Raw genomic sequence first — 20,049 nt, 5'->3', positions numbered from 1 at the left:
TTATATTAGTTTAGTCACCATAAAGTACAATTTAAAGTTTTATCAATACAGTAAAAGCAAAATATTCAAAAATGAAGAACAAATCAAGTTTAAATAGTATCTACAGTATGCAGGTTTAGGGATAACAGGTTTCTGGATAATATAGATCTAATAAATAAAAATACATTTTTCTTGACACAACGAGATACTGTAGGTTCATATTAATGCAATCTCTGGGAACAACCCAAGTTAAGGTCAATGCCTGGTTGTCATCTTGCCTTGAACGCATGTGTCAGTTCTTTAAAATAATAGGTGTCTATTTTTTTTAAAGCAGCAGAAGACATACCTGTTGTCTCATACTAACCTTGTCTAAGTCTAAATTATTCTGGTTCAGCATGAAAGGGAAGAATATCCTGTAACCAATACATGTTCTAGTTTAAGGCATTGGACAGTAGAGTCTTTGGTTGCTTCCTTACAAGAGCCTAGAGCTATCCAACTTTCCACAGCAAAGACTGTCCCTATTTCATTTTTAGAACTATACAAATTAGGCATAAAGATAGATTGGGTTTAATGACTGGCTATAGGAAGTTTTGATATAGTCATCTATAAATTATAGAATAATAATGGATACTCACCACATCCCTAACCTGTGACTTTCTGTCCCTCATCGTATTCCAGTTTTGCAAAGAGTTACATTTTAATAAAAACATACTTATATTTGCAATTTTCATGACATACTGCTTTTATTGTGTGAGTTCTACTGTTACGTCTCCCCTATTATGCCAACAGGGAGTTTCCAAAAGGCCATTTCTGTGCTGGTTACACTGCAGGGCTAATTTATTATTATTAGCAAAGTGTGAAATACTTAAAATGCCCAACGTTGTACCCTGGATTGTTTAATTTGCATCTTGGGCATTAGTGAATTACCCCTCCTCAGTCCCTGCTGCTTGTTTAGAGGATGGTGCAATATTACAATATGGTGTTTTACTTTACTTTAGTTCGCGGACAATCATCACATCTGACATCAGTGGTCCAAACATTAGTGATTTATAATTAATTAAAATGTGCAATGAATGTTCTGCAGTACTCATACAGTTAGTATGGTGCAACTTTGTCTTCCCTTAAGTAGTATACTCACTCTAACCCTGATCCTATCATTTGGGGCCCCTGCACGATTGGTTCACCCAGTCAGATGTTAATCCCACCAATCTTTCTTAGTAGACCTTCAAGCCATTCAGTTACCTAGTTCTTTCTGACATACTCCTCCAGTAGCTCAGTACTGGGATATATAATGTAGTGCTTGTAAAACATCAGTATTCACTCTGGTCTGATCATGTCAGACTCTGCACAAAAAACCCCCCAACAATCAGAAGAGATCAGGGGGCATTTCCAGATAGTATTTGACTTAATAGTGCTGCTACACCAAGCTCTCCAACTATCATCTATCTCATAGAATGATAGATTCTCCAGCCCTTTATTCACTTTGAGTTTCTTAAGTCACACTTTCAGGGAAACCTAGGGGGTTATTTATCAAGGTCCGTATTTATGTCAGTATTTATAATATCCAACTCCAAGGAACTCAGAATTCCCGAATGGACCTTATTTATGAAGAAAAAAGCCTGAAAAAAAAGGTTCGGACAAAACTCAGAAAACTTCAGAGCTTTCCCCAAAGAATACGAATTGTTCTGAGTTTTTCGCAAAAACTAAGATTTTTTCAGAGTTTTTAGAGTTTTTTGCGCCAAAACCCCTAAATCATTGGATATTGATATGGACATCAGCACAGACACTGGGACCTTCCCCATTGACTTATACAGGACCTTGAGAGCTTTTAGATGCTGGGGTTTCGGATTCTGAGTTTTTAGACCAGGGATCCCCAACCTTTTGAACCCGTGAGCAACATTGAGAAGAAAATGGAGTTGGGGAGCAACACTAGCATGAAAAATGTTCTCGGGGTGCCAAATAAGTGCTGTGATTGGCCATTTAGTAGCCCCTATGTGCTTTGTCAACCTACATTGAGACTCTGTTTTGCAGTGCACCTGGTTTTTATACAACCAAAACTTGCCTCCAAGTCTGGAATTCAAAATTAAGCAGCTACTTTAAGGCCACTGAGAGCAACATCCAAGGGGTTGGAGAGCAACATGTTGCTCAGGAGCTACTGGTTGGGGTTCACTGTTTTAGACCATCGGACTTTAATAAATCTCGAAAATTCGTAGTTCGTTTTTAGCTCCAAAAACTACGAATTATTCAATGTTCGGTTATTTGGAGCTTGATAAATAACCCCCCTAGTGTCTCAAAAGTTACATTTTACTTCTATACCTATTTGAATTGGTGAATCCCATCATTCCTTTCTCCTCAGTACTTTCCTTTTTGCACTTTCAGGTTCAGCATGTGCTCCTAAACTGACCCAATAGCATAAAAACCACTACAGTACTTCTGCTGGGGTAACCAACCAACCAATATCTTTGGGGAACATAGTGCATACTTCCTCATAGGCAATTTCTCTTATCCTTTACTTTATGTCATAAATACCTTTATGATTGATTCTTTGTAAAATTATCACGTATTGTTACTGTGCATACATATTAAGCCTTGCTTTTAATAGATCTATTATAGTCATTCTTAAAAGACTACTAATATTATTTTGTAATACAGCATTTAACTGGATAACTACAAATCCTACAAATAATTTTTCAGTAAGCAAATATGCCAACTTTGCTTCTGCATTGAAAGTTAAATGCTAGATAAACCACTGTTATAAATAAACATAGTTGCCAACAGATCAATGATTGCAGGGCATAGACTGGCCTGGACCCATTGCTAATTTTGTTGTACTAGTTTATTTCCTACAATTTGGAAGAGAATAAATGGAATCACTCTTGAATGGAACCCAATAGTGATACAACCGAAAGCCTTGAACCAGTCATAGTACTACAGTTTTCTATTTCAGGGCCTCTAGACCACTGACTGAATGGGTTAAGGCATGATAGGAAATGCAGCATATGTGGCGAATGCTTTTCTGTGATCTTTCCTAAACGAAGCAGATGTTTTCCAAATGTAGTCTATGAGATACTGCTAATTGCTCTCTTTGCTTTCCCCTGATGTTCATCATGGGCCCGTCTCCTAGAATCATTATCCTTTGTCATTTGGAAAGGTTATGGGTTATGGGCAGCCACTAGAATGTCATTTACTATTCATGTGTACAATTGAGAGAGAAAGCACATGTACCGAAGAATGAAAGCTAAATATTCTTTGTTTAGATTTTCACTCTGGGATGTTCTTCTTCTGGGAACCGTTTTTCTCTGGTTTCTACTTCCTGAAATCCAAACAGATGTGGCCTTGTTCTGCGTTAGTTATCATAGGAAGTCCTTAGGTTTGTTCACAAAGGCTGGCTGTCATGATTTGGTCACATTAATAATTTTTAGTAAAATGTGTTACATTTTGTCCTGTTAGACACTGCATACGCCTGCACCTGTATTCACAGGCAGGTGCAACTGACTGCAACTTCATTTTTACAGAAGTCCCACACAGTTCTTAAATACATGGTTTTATGGTTTCCAATTTCTAGGAACAGTCCCTGCATTCATTCTTTATTTTTTTTTTAACGTATATTTCTTTTAAAATTGACCAATTGCACAGGAACATTCCAATGAATTTACTTGCAGAAAACAGTTCTTTGTGTCTTCTCTCCCTTTATAGCACATAGATATAAAAAAGATGCTTAATATTCAATTGTATTTAATAGTAATTACTATAACCCTTACAAGTAAAAGCAGAATACAAAGTCTACCTGAAAATTATTTTCAAATGTTGCATAGACCAGGCAGAACAAAAGCTTGTTACAGGTTGGCTTGGATACCGCAATAATCTTTTCACTCTTTATATGCCAAGTTTTCCTTACCTAGCTTCTCTGCAAAACTTAAATGCAGATTCACATTTGCCCCTGCAGCTATGGAAATAAGAACTCATAAAACCCCAGAGTTAGTTGTCCTTGATCTACTTCTATTTAATGTATGATATATATTTTTTCCATTCTTCATGAATACAAAGGATAGTGTCGTTAATCACTGAATCTTGACTTCATTTTCCCAGTGGATAAGTTATTTTACACAAGGCCTGGCTATGGTCCCTAATGTAGTTTGCCAGTAATTCCCCAAGTTTTCATCTGTAGCAGAAGAGTACCAGCGTCAATGATGTGAGTATCAAATGCAGTCACAGCACTGCTTAATTATTTTAAGATGCTACTGATTTAAGCAACTTTTAGCCTGGAGTAAACCAACATGACCTCAAGACCACATGATTTTGGTAGAAATAATTCAATTTACCCGCATTTGACAGCAGTCTTACAGCTCAGTTATTTTCTTCCCTCTATTGATCGATTCATAATGGAGCTCTATTCCAACAAAGTATCTTCATTGTGGTGCTGCTTCTCTCTCTCCAAAATAAAAAGGGTATCGCTTACACTAATTGGCGTGGCTAGATTTTTGTGACCCCAATTAGCAGTTATTTGCATATCAGAAAAGCAGCAAATTAGCATACTGAGAAAGTAAAAAGCCTAAGCCTTTCTTTGGCAGGTTTTATTGTCGAGGGAGTGCCAAGACTGGCATACAGCCATTTAATTGGCAAACACTGCCATCACTTAAACCAGGTGCCTTTGCTTTGATGCCAAAAGATAGCAAACGTTATTAATCAAGGGATTTTCCCTGTTGTTCTAATAAGTAAAAGCAAAATCTTTATGAATGTATGCACATCAGGGGTTTCCAAACTGTCTTCATAGCCGCTATCTCCAGCTTATGATTAACTGGCATCTCAGCAGGAAATTTTCATTGCATTATTGCTAAAGATTTACTTTTTGAAATATACCTAATGTGCCTTTTTTTGCACTGTATCTTAACTGGTCTCTGGTCTCTTTATCTACAATGACTTATTTCTAGATAATCGAAATCCAGAATCCCCTAGAAGTAGGGGAATTCCTGGACATGCTTAGATGCAGGGACGGAACTACAGAGGAAGCATACCCTGCGACTGCAGGGGGGCCTAAGCGGTATAGAGGACCCCAGGAGGTCCTAATTAATGAGCAATTTCAATATTTGATAGTAAAGCAGGACAACCTCTGGATATGTTGGGGCCCTAAAATTAATTTGCTGTGGGCCCAGTAACATCTAGTTATGCCACTGCTTAGATGAATAGTTAGACTATAGATGGACTGGCTCAAATGGGATCCATGATACTAACTCTATACTGTATCTTTAACTGATACTAAGGGGTAGATTCACTAAAGGACGAAGTGGCTTACTCTAGAGACAATTCACCAGTGTTGCCAACCGCAGGGACATTGCCAATTCACTAACAGGCACAGGCGACAATTCTCTAGTGAAAGAGACCATCGCTAGCATTCGTTCGCACTCTATCGCGAGACGACTTTTCGCTCTGGCGAAAGGTCAGTACTCCGCAAATTCAGTAAAGTGCAGATTTTACTAAACGTTACCTCTTTCACCAGAGCTGACTTCACCACCTCAGACCAGGCGAATTGCTAAAAAGAAGCTAGATCTTCCTCAATCTTCTGTCACTTACATCATATCCTGTGTGTCGAAAATGCATTAAAGTTCCAAAAACGTTGCCGACTTTTTCTTTTTTGAAGCGTGATTGCCTGCAAAAGTCCAAACAAACTTTTTTTGGGGAACCGGTTTTCTCCAGACATTTCCTAACATATGGAACATTAATTTTACAGTGGGCTCATGTGTAGGGCATTATATTAACTCTCTTGTCTTTATTAAGGTTCCCTGGATATTTGTAATAAAAAGTGGTATCTTCAAGCATTTGCACCAACATTTATAATAAAGACCTCTATACAACTTTAAATTACCCACCCTATGCAAATTGACCTAAGCACAAGATCACTAGCGAATTTTCACTAGGCACAAATGAATGCTAGCGCATCTTCACTAAGAAATGCTTGCACTGCTGAAGTAACACTAGTGAAAAGTTGCCAGTGTTCGCCACCCAGGACGAAACCCTGCATATTAGTGAATTGGCATAGTCGTAGCGCATTTGCGCCTGACTCCCATCTAAATACAAATGCTCTGTAGGGCTACAAATGTATTTTTATTGCTATCTTTTATTACTCACCTTTCTATTTAGGCCCTCTCCTATTAATATTCCAGTCTCTTATTCAAATCAATGCATGGTTGCTAGGGTCATTTGGACACCCGCAACCACATTGCAGAAATTGCAAACTGGAGAGCTGAGGAATAAAAAGTTAAATAACTCAAAAACCACAAATAGTAAAAAAATGAGAACAAATTTCAAATTATCCCAGAATATTACACTGTACATCAAACCAAAAGTTAATTTAAAGGTGAACAACCCCTTTAAGCAGTAAAGCTGAGGTATTACAAGGCTCCCACAAGCAAATTACAGATTCTAGCATTATTGATTTTCAATTCAGTCTGCAAATGTCCTATATCTTTGAGTTGTGTTTCTACTGATGGTTATGCATAAACCTTTTATACTCCACACTCTGCACACTCTGCAGTCCATTTCCCAGTTTAGGCCATAACTGGTTCAGTAAATATTAAGATGCCCTGATTCTTATTGGAACAGAGACTTCAGCAAAACTCACTACTATTCAATTATTTGACTATTTCTTTTACACAATTTATGTTACAGGGCAACCGTTTTGAAATAAAAAATAACAAAAGTGGTATAAAGGTGATAGCTTTATTGGCTAACTAATATAATCATAGCAAGCTTTCAGAACATTTTAGTTCCTTTTTCAAGCTGATCAGTAAAATTACATTTATATTTTTTTTTTCGTGACTGCTAAAGGGGTCAAACCCATAAACTGGTTACTCTAGACTTTTCCGTGCCCAAGTGACTTGGTGGTTATTGTAAAAAAGAGACTTACTGGCTGCCTGCTTAAGGCCAGCCAATGGGGTTAGACCATGCAGAAAAAAATGAAAGGATTGGCCCCAGCAGTCATGGCCCACCCCTATCCACTATGGTATCAGTGTTGGGCAATCTATATGTTATGGTTTGTTTTAAAGGTGAATAAAAAAGAAATACAGTTTTAGAAAAACCTGTGATGATCAAGATGTGGTTATACAGCTATTTAAGTGTCCACCTGTACATTATGTTCATAAAAGTGAATGAGAAATATAACAGTCTTCTCTCTGTAATGTTCATATATTGTGTGGACTTCTGGGCAAAACCCAGGAATGTTACTTGGAAGTGCTTGTGGTGGCTAAAGCTTTCGCTGAGGCCACATCCCTACTGCAGGCTGGCTAGCTACAATTAATGAGTATGCATTACAACCCTGGACATTTTGGGAGTGAAAACCAGGAGATACACATTACATTTCTTTTTTTAAAGTTGTAATTATACAATTAAGTAATTCTGAAGCAGGCAGTTGAATACATTTGTGCATATAGTAATATATCAAATAAAGCGCTTTTGAATGCAGGTATTTTCTGCATGTTTACTTTCCACTCCTCAGCTCCCCTCGTTCTCATATTAGAATTATGGGTTCTTCCCCCCCCCCCCTTTAGGACTGTGCTCTGTTCTGTAAATACTGCACATGGTTTGCGCTTGGCTCCTATTCCATATGATTCACTGGTGTATTTTTAGGCATTTTCATATTAGAGTGAGGTCATGAAAGGTCTCTGTGTTTTTGCTGGTATGTGATTATTTTTGCATTTTGATGCTATAGTTTGTCAGACAGTGTTTGCCCACCTAATGCATATTTTTTTGCTAATGGATGAATATGACAATACATTCTAGTTTTATGTTTACTAAACTAATGAGGGCATTTATGCACAGGGAATTATCTAGAGGTTTGAGGATTTAAAGAAAACGGCAATCTTTTTTACTACAGTGGAAATAAATATACAATTTGCTGATAATAGTGCTGTGCTATGATTTGCTTAATGTAAAAAAATAAATTGCAAACCAAACTACTGGTATTAATAAGATCCATATACAGTATGGGTCAATATGTCAAACAAGGATAGCAATACTTTGCAAACTTTTGTTAGTGCTTGTGTCTTTTTTTCTTTTTAGCCTCAGCTACTATGTAATCTTATGTTACTATAAGATTCCATTTCTGGTCCAGTGAATATTAGTTTATAGAGTGTAAACTGTCACCCAATACTTATAGCTCTTGGCATTTTGCATAGTTCTATCATGGTTCAGGGGATGGGAGCTGTCTTTGGTGCTGATCTTTTCTTTTCCTCTCTTTCAGGCACCCAGTACATTGTTCCCTATGCTTCTTTGATATTACTTCTTTTGATTGCTACATGCCACATTGTTATTCTTGAACCTAATAATAAGATCTATCTTTTTGAAACAAATCAATGGAAGGAAATAAAGGGCAACTATATTTTAAAAGCAGACTAAATATGAGATTTGGTTTACTGTTTTCTGTACAGAGCTGGTTCTAGTTTTTTGCTAAATAGTATACAATCCCACATGATTTATCTTTTTATATCGCCAAGCAATCTAAAGAATTGTACTGATATGTAGTTTGCATAGATGCTAAGTAAATTGGTAAACAAAATGGTTTCCATGCCTTCCACTAGTTTGTTGTTAGATATGCCTGCTCTCCCATGAATTTTCAACTGTAAAACTGCAAATGGATCAGAAAGATTGGCTCAGACAGCTTACTATGTGCCACTATGGCACTTCATTTAATAGATGTTTATCACACATTTTGTTAGGAATTTAGATTTAGAGTATGCGCTTTTGCGAGTGGGGCCCTCTGTCGTATTTTTGTTAATTTATTTTAAGATCCCCTGTTCGTTATAAATTTATGTCAGGTGCTGCATAACTTGTTGGCGCTATATAAATAAATGATAAATATTATGATGATGAATGACCAGTGTCGGGCCCGTCGGGGCTGCTGCCTGGGGTCCAGCTGCAAGCGCTATGACCCTCCATCCCCCGGTGCACATCATGTACCTTATTGTGTATTTACTCAACTCCTTGCAGCGTTGTCCCACCAACCCAATCTGACCCTTTGGGCCAGATTTACAAAATTTTTGCCAGCGTTACCACTTTCAGGCACTTCACCAATTTACTAACGGGCGCAGGCGTAACGAAAGAGACAGACACTAGCGCCATTCACACTCTATAGCCAGGTGAATTTTCGCTCTGGCGAATGGACGTTATGCCACAAATTCACTAAGATGAGGATTTTACTGAACATTACCTCTTTCGCCAGACTTGCCTTCGCTAGCTCAGACCGGGCAAAGTGCACTGGAGTGCATAGGGCTTCCTCAATCTTCTGTTACTTACATCATATTTTTAGTAAAAAAAAAACACTGGCTTCTTTTCCTTTTTTTCAGAGTGATAGCCTACAAAAGACTTGTTTTTTTTTTTTTTTGTGTAACCAGGTTCCCCCATACATTTTCTAACATATAGAACATAAACTATACAGTGGGCTCATGTGTAGGGCATTATAACAACTCTATTATCTTTATTAAGGTTCCCTGGACTTGTGTAATGTAATGTATTTGCTGCAACATATACGTCCATTCAATTTTATAATTTCCCACCGTATGCAAATTAGCCTGAGCGATAACCTCTAACGAAGTTGCGCTAGGCATAATTGAATGCTGCCACATCTTCGTTTTGATAGCCGAAGTAATAGTAGCAAAAATTAGCCAGCATACGGCGCCATGGAGGCAAATTCGCATTTTAGTAAATTAGCGTTGTTTAAGCAAATTTTAACTTGGCGAAGTCTAGCGATGGGTGCAAAGCTGTCGCTGACGAATTTTCGCAGGTTAGTAAATTTCCCCCTTTGAATGAATACTCGACCCTGTGAAATTAATCCATCAGCATGCATATGTAATATGTACATTTATTTAAACTGCATTAAAGATAAGCATCTAGACGTGTATATTGTTTACTAGATTGCAGCAACAGTTAGAACATGTTGTAACAATATCCCCACCCCCATGCACTGGCTGGAAAGAGCTTATAATGGTGGGCTGACTTGGCTTTGGAAGATTTACTTCTCTTCACATTCCCCTGACTTTGCCCATTTTTGCTGACCCATACAAAACTCTTTTGGAGGAGCAACCTGCAACCCAAATTAGTAAATAATAAGATACAAGAACAATAAAGACAACTTTTCAGTTAATTTTTCCAGATGGGTATGATTGGGGTAAAAACATTTATAGGAGTTGGTTCAAATGTGCATGTACGATGCTTTTAACATAGGTTGTCAGGGAACAAGTGAGAATTGCACAGAGCAAAAAGGTAAGAAATGAACATATGAAGGAGAAACAATAGTTAAAATAATACATTTTAAAAAGCATAAAGATGTCTTTTGCTCTTTATTACTATTATTTAAGATATACTGTTTGGCTGCTGTATGTAAGTCTTATTCTCTCAGTTCCAGATCTCTCTTATTCTATTAAGTTTTCTAAACTCTGATCATGCAAGTCACTATTTGTACCAAAAGATGTATTTCCCATCCTGCCACTACGTGTAGAGTATCTGCTCCAAATATATTCATTGTGAAGGTAGAACCATCTCATCACCCCCTCCTTTATGGTCCTCCCTCCTCTGATTTCCCTTTTACAAAGACTAGTTCATTGTCTGCCGCGCATCATTTAATTACAAGTGTGTTCGTTTCTTTTTTTCTGTGTAATTACCGACATGAATGGGGCCCTGGGAGATCAGAGAGAGAAAGCGTCACTTCTCACAGCGCAGCAATGCAATTAGGAAAGAGGACAACGTTCCAGCTGCTGGCTTGTGTTATATAAAGATTTGTGTTCTCTGCCACTTAATCAGGATATTTATGTTTCCGGCTCACCTCTACAAATTGTACACTTAAAAGGAATTTATTTCTGTGTTATCTTTGTTGTTTTTCTTTTTTTTTTTCATGTGCACTCATAATGCACATAAAGTAAATGGCTGATAATTAGAAGCAGGAAATGGTTCAAAGCAGGAGCAGATCAAAATAATGCAGGTTTATCCAACCATGGCTGTTCAGTCACCTGAAAAAGAATCTGATGACCCTTATCTGATATTGATTTACCAATCGTAAAACAGACTTTAACAGATTTTTCATTTTATATGAGTAGTTTAATGCAGAGCCGTATTTTGCAAACTTCGGTTATTTAATTTTGCTTATGACACCAATAATGTTGGTAGCCTTCATTTATTTAATATTCTTTTCTGAGAAATATAGTTATCCTGAGATATGATGAGTCAATGCAATTGTTTTTAAGCTAAATTGGTCAGTTAATTCAATTCTGAACTATCAACAGCTGATCACATCTAATCAGTTGAGTTAATCACTTAAGTGATCAGATTCTTTAGCCTGTGACCATTTCTGTCAAGACCGCCGGGAGCGCGAGGAGTCGCGTCCGCTCCCGGCGGCGAAGAATCCAAAATGGCGGCGCCCAGGCAACCCACGTGGGTTCCGACGCCGGCGCCGTGACGTCAGCGCGGCGCGACGGTCGCGGGCGCGCTGACGCTGGCGCAAGGGCGCCAAATTCGAATATAAAAGGACGCCTGAGGCGCCAAGATGGCGCCCGAAAATAGGATTCTGTTCCCTGAGTATTCCTGGGTTCCCTTGCTGTTTCCTCTGCTTATCTGCCTGATTCCTTGTTGTGACCCCTTGCCTGGACCTGGACTTCGCTGATTCTCTGCCTGCCATTGACCCCCTGCCTGGCCTTGGACTTTGTTTGTATTCTGCCTGTCTTTTGACCTGTGCCTGGACTTTGATTATTCTCTTGCCTTACCCCTGGATACCACGACCCTGATTCCTCGTGAGGGGCTTCCTCCTAGATCCGGACTACTCCCCAGAGGGGGCTCCCGGCTCCCTGACAATTTCATTGCAGTTTGGCTATTCAAGCAGCATATGATTTAGATGTTTGTTTCTTGGGCTAAATGAGTCATTTGCTTGCTGCAGCCTATGAACTGCCAATACTATTGTATTTTGCTTTATTGTTTTTTGATACAGGCCAAAACCAAACCGACATCATTAAATGGTTAGCCCCTGTACCTTATACATCATTTTAGGATATTTTGTCCTACTTCCCCTCCCCGGCTTTCTCATTTTTAGCCAGTCATGGAATACTCCCTCAATGAGACCAAGTCCCACCTCTAAACATGTCCCAGCATTCTCCAGTAGATAGGCCATGCCCTTGATACAATGCATTCTGTTAGACCTCTCTGAACAGAGTCAGACAGCATTGACTTTAATGGCAAACACCATATCCATGCTCACACAGGGCGGAATATGGACAGAAAATGCTTAAGTATGCAAAATACATCAGGAAAGCGTCAGGTGCATGCAACCACTGTCTGCATGTACTTTTTTAAAATGGTGTGGGGGAGGGTTTACTGCCGGCACAGAAAACGTATTTCATGCATTTTCACACATAGAAGACTAAGCAGATAGGCTAAGGAAGACTATGACTCACTGTGTGTGGTCATCTTTGTGGCCCTATTAGAACCACCACAATCAAATCACTCTTGCCTGTCTCATTTGTGTGAATGGAAAATGCACTGCCTATGACACTGGCTAGACATTGTCCTGGATTAGGTACATCTCTTGTCCTAAAATACTGAATAAGTTACTTCCTTAGTGTTATACATATTACAACATATTTTTCAATAAAATAAAAAAAATCTAGCATCACTGTACAGTCTGCACCGCTAAACTGTATGCAATACTTTTCATTCTGTACGTAGATATTTATTTGAGAATATGATGTATTCTCCATACTGCAGTTAATATGTTTACCAATAACAATTTAATATACTTTATCCTGAGGCGGGTTTGGGCTTTGTCAACAAATAATCTCTGGTTGGGGACAAGCATATGTAAAGATCTGCTATACTCAGAACTTGTTTTTTTATCTGCTAGTCAGGGTCAAACAACATATGCCATTGCTGTTTCTATATAACACTTTAAACCTCATCTCAGGTTCAAATATTATTATGTGGAAGCTAAATTACAAAGTTCTCATATAATCACTTGTAATGGTTTGAACTGGGAAGAAGTGTCTGGAAAAAAATGGATTGGGGTAGCTGGGAGTAGCTTCCCAAGGCTTCTTAGGACCACAGTGGATAGGGTTCGGGCTTAGACTCCTTCTCCCTGACCATTACACTGGGTGGGATCTGGACCACTTTGAGGTAAATGCCTGATGGAATTGATGTACTCTTTGACTGCAATGCCTTATGGGAGTCATATCCTTCATGCTGTGTCATCTACCTGTTCTATCCAATCTGATGTTACATCTGTAATACCTCAACCTATGCGGGTAAACCTGTGGTCATTGTCTTGGACTAATAACTCACCCTTTTTGTTTTACTATAAGAACCTCCTGGTGTCCAAGCATTCCTATTTTTGCTATACAGTATGCTGAGAGTTGTAGTTCCACTATATCTTTATGGGAATCTTCTACTTAGCAAAGGCCCTGATCCTGAAGTGTGAGTTGCAATGTAACCCATGCTCATATCACTTGCTGGAACTCAACTTCTTGTGGTCTGAAGTGTGACAAATCACGGTCATTCCTGATACCAGAAATCACAGGAGACTGCATCTTTCACAAGACAGAAAAAAATCTAGAAAGCACCATTTATTAACATTTAAAATCCAAGTAACTTTCACTCATGCTATAACTTTACATTTCCATTACTAAGTGAGCAACCCAATATACTCATATATACTCAAGGTGAATTGTATAATAAAAAAATATAGTCTATTGATTATTTCCCTTCCTTCGCTCCTCTACCCCCTTCTTCAGTATATCTCTATATTCCTATATCTCTTCTTTCATTTTTCTTCTGTTCAGTTATCTCTTCACATTTATATCGTTGTTTCAATTTTCCCCTCTTCTCTGTTTTTTCCTCTTTCTTTTCTACTTTACCTATCATTTCCCAGTGTACTTTCATTCGATTTTCCTTTCTTTCACTTTTTACCGTCTGTTTTCCCCTACTTTTCCCCCATTCCCTTTCCGTTTACTCCTCCTGCTTTTTACCCTTTTAATTCTTCTCTTTCTGTTGTCTGCCCTTTTCTCTAGAGTTGTCATTAGTTACCAAGACCCTGCTCTCCTACCATTGTGGTCAGCCGTCTTCCATGCTCCTTCCTCCAGCCACTGTCAGAATGTGTTCACACTTCCTCTCACTTCTTACCCTAACTCTCCCTTGCAATAACCCTAACCCTAAAGATTTCACATAAGCGTTAGGGTATATGATGTAGGGCTGGCTAACACAGAATAAAGAATACTATTTATCTAAGATATGGTCTTATGAGGTGGAGAGAGGTATTAAAATATTTAGGGATCATCCCAGGCAATCACAAAGAAAGAAAGTTGAGTCATTCTTGTTTCAATCATTATCTTCTACTTAGTTTTGCCTTGTTCTAGCAACCTTGTTCTCTTATGTTCTGAGGATCTCTGTTTGTGTCTGAAATACAACTCTCCATAATAACCTACAACAATATAGATTGCTAACCCTCTATGCCCTTTTTGACATCTCTTTTCAGAATCCATGGCACAACTCTCACCATCCTTGAGCAGGCATGTCATAGCCACATTCAATTTACCAACCATACTGAAATTTATTTTCCTGTTACCATTAAAAATAATATCTAGTTTTATAACAAATTGGTATTCTCCCTCAGATTTACAGAACTACAACTTCCATCATCCTTAGAATGCTGAAGGCAGGTTTTCAGATGAATTTTTTCTATGTTCTTCTGTGTGTCTGTCGTGCAGGTAAGCACTAGTGCAAATGCAGCTTCTGCTTCTGTATACCAGTGATTTACCTGAGCTTCAGGATTTTTCCATGCTTGTAATCTGTTTGCCCTGCAGCAGGAACGAGACATTAGAAGCCAACATGCAAGTTAGTATAAGAAAAAGCTTAGCTCAATGCAATAGTAATAAATATGCAAGCTTATTGAAAAATCAAACTAAATAATGCTTTTTCTGAAAGAAAGAAAAAAGGTATACTGTATAGTGTATTTGTATTTATTTATTTTTATATCATCACAATTATAAGCAGTGTTTTACAAAGTTTAAGCTCAAACAGTATAAATACAAGTGCTAGGAGTTCCTATTCCAATGAGCTTACTATTTATGACCATTAGGCAACACATTGCATAAGTCATGAGTGAGTTGCAGCAGAAGACGACTAATGAAATGCTTCATATAGAAAGTAATTCTAATGAGAAAGTTCAAGAACAGGGTTAGTGAGGAGGCTTGTTTGATTCAAGATGGTAGAGAATTTCAGAGCTGCAGGGCAATCCTGGAAAGTAGTGAAGTAGTGAAGGAGAGGAGAATGGTTTAGATGTAGATGAGATTATTTGAGCAGCAGAATGGATGGAATGCAGTGCAAATGAGAATCTGGGGACCAGCTAGTTATGGGTTGAAGTAGTGTATCCTGGAGAGGATTAAATCTTAAGTCGATGTTTTGGCAGTTCGAGTGCATGGAATGGACTGGAAAGAGATCTAGTGTAAGTAAAGAAGGTGAGGGTGGGGGGTCATTTACAAATGCACATAGAAGTGAGAGTATCATGGGCAAAGTAGAGATGTGCTTCTGCAATTCTACATGATATCCCAATCATTCCATTCTTCCTCTTCTGATGAATGGTGTGCAACTGTGAATATTGACTCAGGGTAACACTGGAGCTACTGTCAACTTAGACCTGACAGTAGCCACAGCGTTCCAAAGCAGAGTGTACTGTTAGGCATATGAAACTTGCAGTCAGAGATGGATTTGTTATATTGAAAGTGCTCTTGGGAAGTGACACAACTCACATTCAACAAATGCTAGTCTTACTTGATATGCATCACTACTGTGTAATTACTCTGGGCAGGTGGTGATTCTAAGCCTCTTGCAGCGCAGCTCTCTGCACTAGAAGAGCCAAATTTCCTGTTAAAGGAGAAGGAAAGGTTAAAACTAAGTAAGCCTTATCAGAAAGGTCCACCTAAATATACCAGTAGACCCTCAAAGTAGTGCTGCTCTGAGTCCCCTGTCAAAAGGAGCACTGCATTTCTTTCCTTCTGTTGTGTACACATGGGCTTCTGTATCAGACTTCCTGCCTTCAGCTTAAACCTCATTGCCCTGGGCAAGAGCATGCTCAGTTTGCTTCTCTTCCCCTCCCCTCCCTTCTCTGCTGTAATCTGAGCCCAGAGCAGGGAGAGACTCAGGCAGGAAGCGATGTCACACCACATTAATACTGCAGCTCCTATCCTAAACAAACAGAGAGTTTCTAGAGCTTTTTACTCAGGTATGGTAAAACATTCTACAGAATAAATATAGCATTCTAGCTTGCACTATTGCAGTTAATCTATTAGCAATGCCTCCGTAGCTTTCCTTCTCCTTTAAATGACCAGATATTTGTTACCTGGAGTGGCATTTTGTCAACCCTGGTAACTAGGGAGCTGCTGCCACCTGAGTCAAGTTTCTCAACTCGCCTCATGGCAGCAGTGCCCCATACTCTGGCTAAGAACATTACCTTATGAGTTAAACACATGAAGACTGAAACTGCACTTTGTACTTGCATTTGTAAACTGCAGATATGTTGATGACAGCAATGTAAAAGGAAGGGTGGGGCAAGGTTTAGGAGGCTATATAAGCAGTATTCAGTTAAAGGTGTTGGAGACATCTCGGATGCTATTGGGGTAAGGTATTGGGTATGCAAGGGATGCGATTTGACTTCCCCTGCTGTGCGTGATGTCCCATAGAGGTAACCTATGCCCCATTAAAGGTGAAGTTTTGCCACTTACCATGGTCTCTATTGGGTATCTACTGTTTATAAAAGAAAAGGGACCCATTGTTATTTCTCTTTGGACTCACCTTAAACAGAAGGCTGGATCTGCTGGAGGGCCTGGGACACAAAGAAGATCCCTGAAGTAAGCCAAAACCATACTAGACAGGTAGCTCAGAAATGAGGCTTTAGAAAGTGGTAGTCTAGGTACTGATATAGCACACTGATATAATGTGAGTTAGTCAGGTTTGCAAGTTAGTCAGTGGTTGTTTTCTTAACCGAGGAGGGACATTAAGGGGTTGGTAATACACAGGAACCAGAATATGAAGGGGACAATAATAGTATACAGGAGCAATGCTGTCAGAGAGAGTGCACTGTGGCTTGAGAAAATGTTCTAACAGGTAGTACTAGAAGTACATTGCTGGTGAGAGAAAACCTTCACAGAAATCCTTATTATACCTCCAATTATGTTTTGGCATATAGGTAATTAACCTATCTCTCACAAGCTACTTGATGTATTTTAACTGTCAGCGTACAAAGAAAGTGCCATCTTTATTTCCATTGGTTCTAATGTTCCTTCTGGTACCCAAATTATTTTTATATTCTTTGGTGACTTACTGTACAATGCATCTTCCTATCTATCGGTGATTACCAGAGTTGGCTCAGGTGAAAAGACTGTAGGGCTCATAAATGTCTGCTCCTGCCACAAATGGTTCCATATTGTGCCCCTTAGTTTTCATGCTTAAACAACTTGTGGCAGGGGCTATTTGCACTATGCAGAGGACTGTGGGTGGTGCAGAATGCTGCCTTGTACTGAATAATGCCCATCTGAATGATGCACAAGATAGGGGACAGATGGGGAGATACCACCACTCGTGAATATAGTGCAGACCAAAACAAGAATGGGGAATGTGAAGATTGCTGCTCTCTAATTTGAGTGGAGAGCAAGATGCAAAAAATACATTTTTTGCACCTTTTTCTGCACTCAGTAAATAAGCCCGTCTATCACTTTAGAAGCACATGGCACCCTGGTCCTTGTAATGAATGCAAAGTGAAAACAACAATGCTTCAACTTCTGTAAAAACTTCAGCAGGCAAATAAACTTCATTGGAGAGAATTCTAAAAAAAAATAGCTAAAATAACAGCAAGGCTGAAAAAATAAAGCACAAGAGGAAAAGCCTGGGTCAGCGCGCTTTTTATAAGCCATGATTTGTCAAAACTGCTCAAAAGTTTCTAGGAAGGTTGCAGTTGCCAAACGCTTTGGGTTCTTCCCTGCCACTTGAAGCTCTCATCCTCCAAGCAGCATGGAAATGCATAAAATCAGTTCGTTTCTCTGAGCATCTCTGACTTGAAGCCTTTCTGGCAGACGAAACCCTATTCATGTTGGCAAGAGCAGTGAAGATAGGAGCAAGCATTATCTTTCATGTCTCTTCTGCTCCTCAGCAAGCCCTCCCTCCAGACAGCTCTTTTCATTAGACAAATGTTTATTTCCCCTTCATAGCCTTTCATAATTTCATTCTTTGCATAAAGACAGGAATAATAAGGCATCACGACTCAAGGAGTGCGACAATCCGTTTAATTTGCCGGTTATTAAAATGCACAGAGCTTAAGTTTAGCTGTTCTGTGTTCTCGATGTCCTGGGTCAAGAAGCTCTGCCTGTGGAATAGCTGCCCTGCGGAATAAGCCAATGCACTGCCAATGTAAATATTCAGACCTCAGAAAGAAGAGCATAGCAGTTCTACACAATGCATATATTTATAAGGAGAAAGTGTGAAATCTGTAACAGATTCCTGTACAAGATATAGAGTCAAATAACTCAAAAAAACAGTTTGGAAAGATGGCAATCTCTTCTTAAAGGAACAGTTAAACTAATATTTTATATTTTTATATAAATAATTACTATGACATTAAATGAAAAAAATCTGAGCAATTAAATAAACAAGGCAGGGGTTCATTTCAAGTTTCCATTGCACCCATTAAGCTATGTATGCACAGTTTATTAGATTAGGCATAGTAATACTACATGAATAGGTTTGGACTGGGTTAAATCCTCTCCACACAGCCTGCGCTCCTGATCAGCTATTTGGTTGTCAGAGTTTTTCAGTCCAAGGTTCCTAACTTCTGTTAATACCCCCTCCTCACAGGATTACAGATATAGTAAAACATTGGAGTATCAGTTAATCAGCTTTAGGTACATGGATATCTATGACAGCAAATGTTTGGGTGACTCTATACAAGTACAAAATTATATGTTTTCAGACAAAATTTATTGTGCATATTTGTTATTTGTGGATTCAAAACAAGCAAAAGGAAAAAACCCTTCAGTCTGATCCCCCTCCCCCCCCTGCACATTTCCTAGGCACCACATTTTGGAAACTATTGCTCTATAATTTAAGGTCCCTTGGCAATATACTTGGACTGATGGGTCTGCTGAATTTATTGCTTATTATTGGGTATTGTTATTGCTTGGGTAAATATTACAATGAGTGCCCTTTGAGAATTAGAAAACAACATACAGCACAGGTAAGGGATCTGTTATCTGGGAACCCAAACTTAGTTTTTAAAAACAATTTCCTTTTATCTGTAGTAAGAAAAAAGGACCTTTTACTTGATCTAAACGAAGATATCATAAATCCTTATTGGAAGCAAAACCATCCTATTGGATTTATTTAATGTTTACAAACATTTCTAGCAGACTTAAGGTATGAAGATCCAAATTGCGTAAAGATCTGTTATCCAGAAAAGGTCCCAAGCATTCTGGATAACAGGTCCCATATCTGTAAATGCATAAATATTATATAATATAACATTTGTGTAGTACAGTGCCAAAAATTATCTTTCAGTGCAACAATTCTTGTGCTGAAAACCACACCATAATTATAATATGAGCGTGTAGCTGCTCAAAGTGCTCAAAGATAAAAGTGCAATACTGTGAGTGTAAAACTTTAAAACTGCCCAAAGCTACCCTATATGTCTGCTTTCATATGCAATTGTGTATAAGTACGGAAACAGATAATATTATTGCTATTATAATATATTAACATGCATATTCCACAGAGCTGAATTTACAGATTATTATACTGTAGCAGAAAATGGCAGACTCCAGATCCAAAAGATTAAAATGTTAAAGTTTGGTTTATGAATGTTTAAACAAACAATATAATATTTGGATCTGGAGTATGCAGTTTAAGGTTGGGGTTGTTTTCTATGAAGAAAAGACGCTTGCGATGGGAATAGGATTACCTTTATAAGTACATTAGAGGGCATTACAGACAGATCGTGGGAGATCTTTTTTCCATAAAATGTATCATCAGACCCGAGGCCACCCCTTTAGACTAGATGAA

Source organism: Xenopus laevis, chromosome 2S, assembly GCF_017654675.1.
Source record: "Xenopus laevis strain J_2021 chromosome 2S, Xenopus_laevis_v10.1, whole genome shotgun sequence".
Lineage (NCBI taxonomy): Eukaryota > Metazoa > Chordata > Amphibia > Anura > Pipidae > Xenopus > Xenopus laevis.
Note: the sequence above shows the minus strand (reverse complement) of the source record.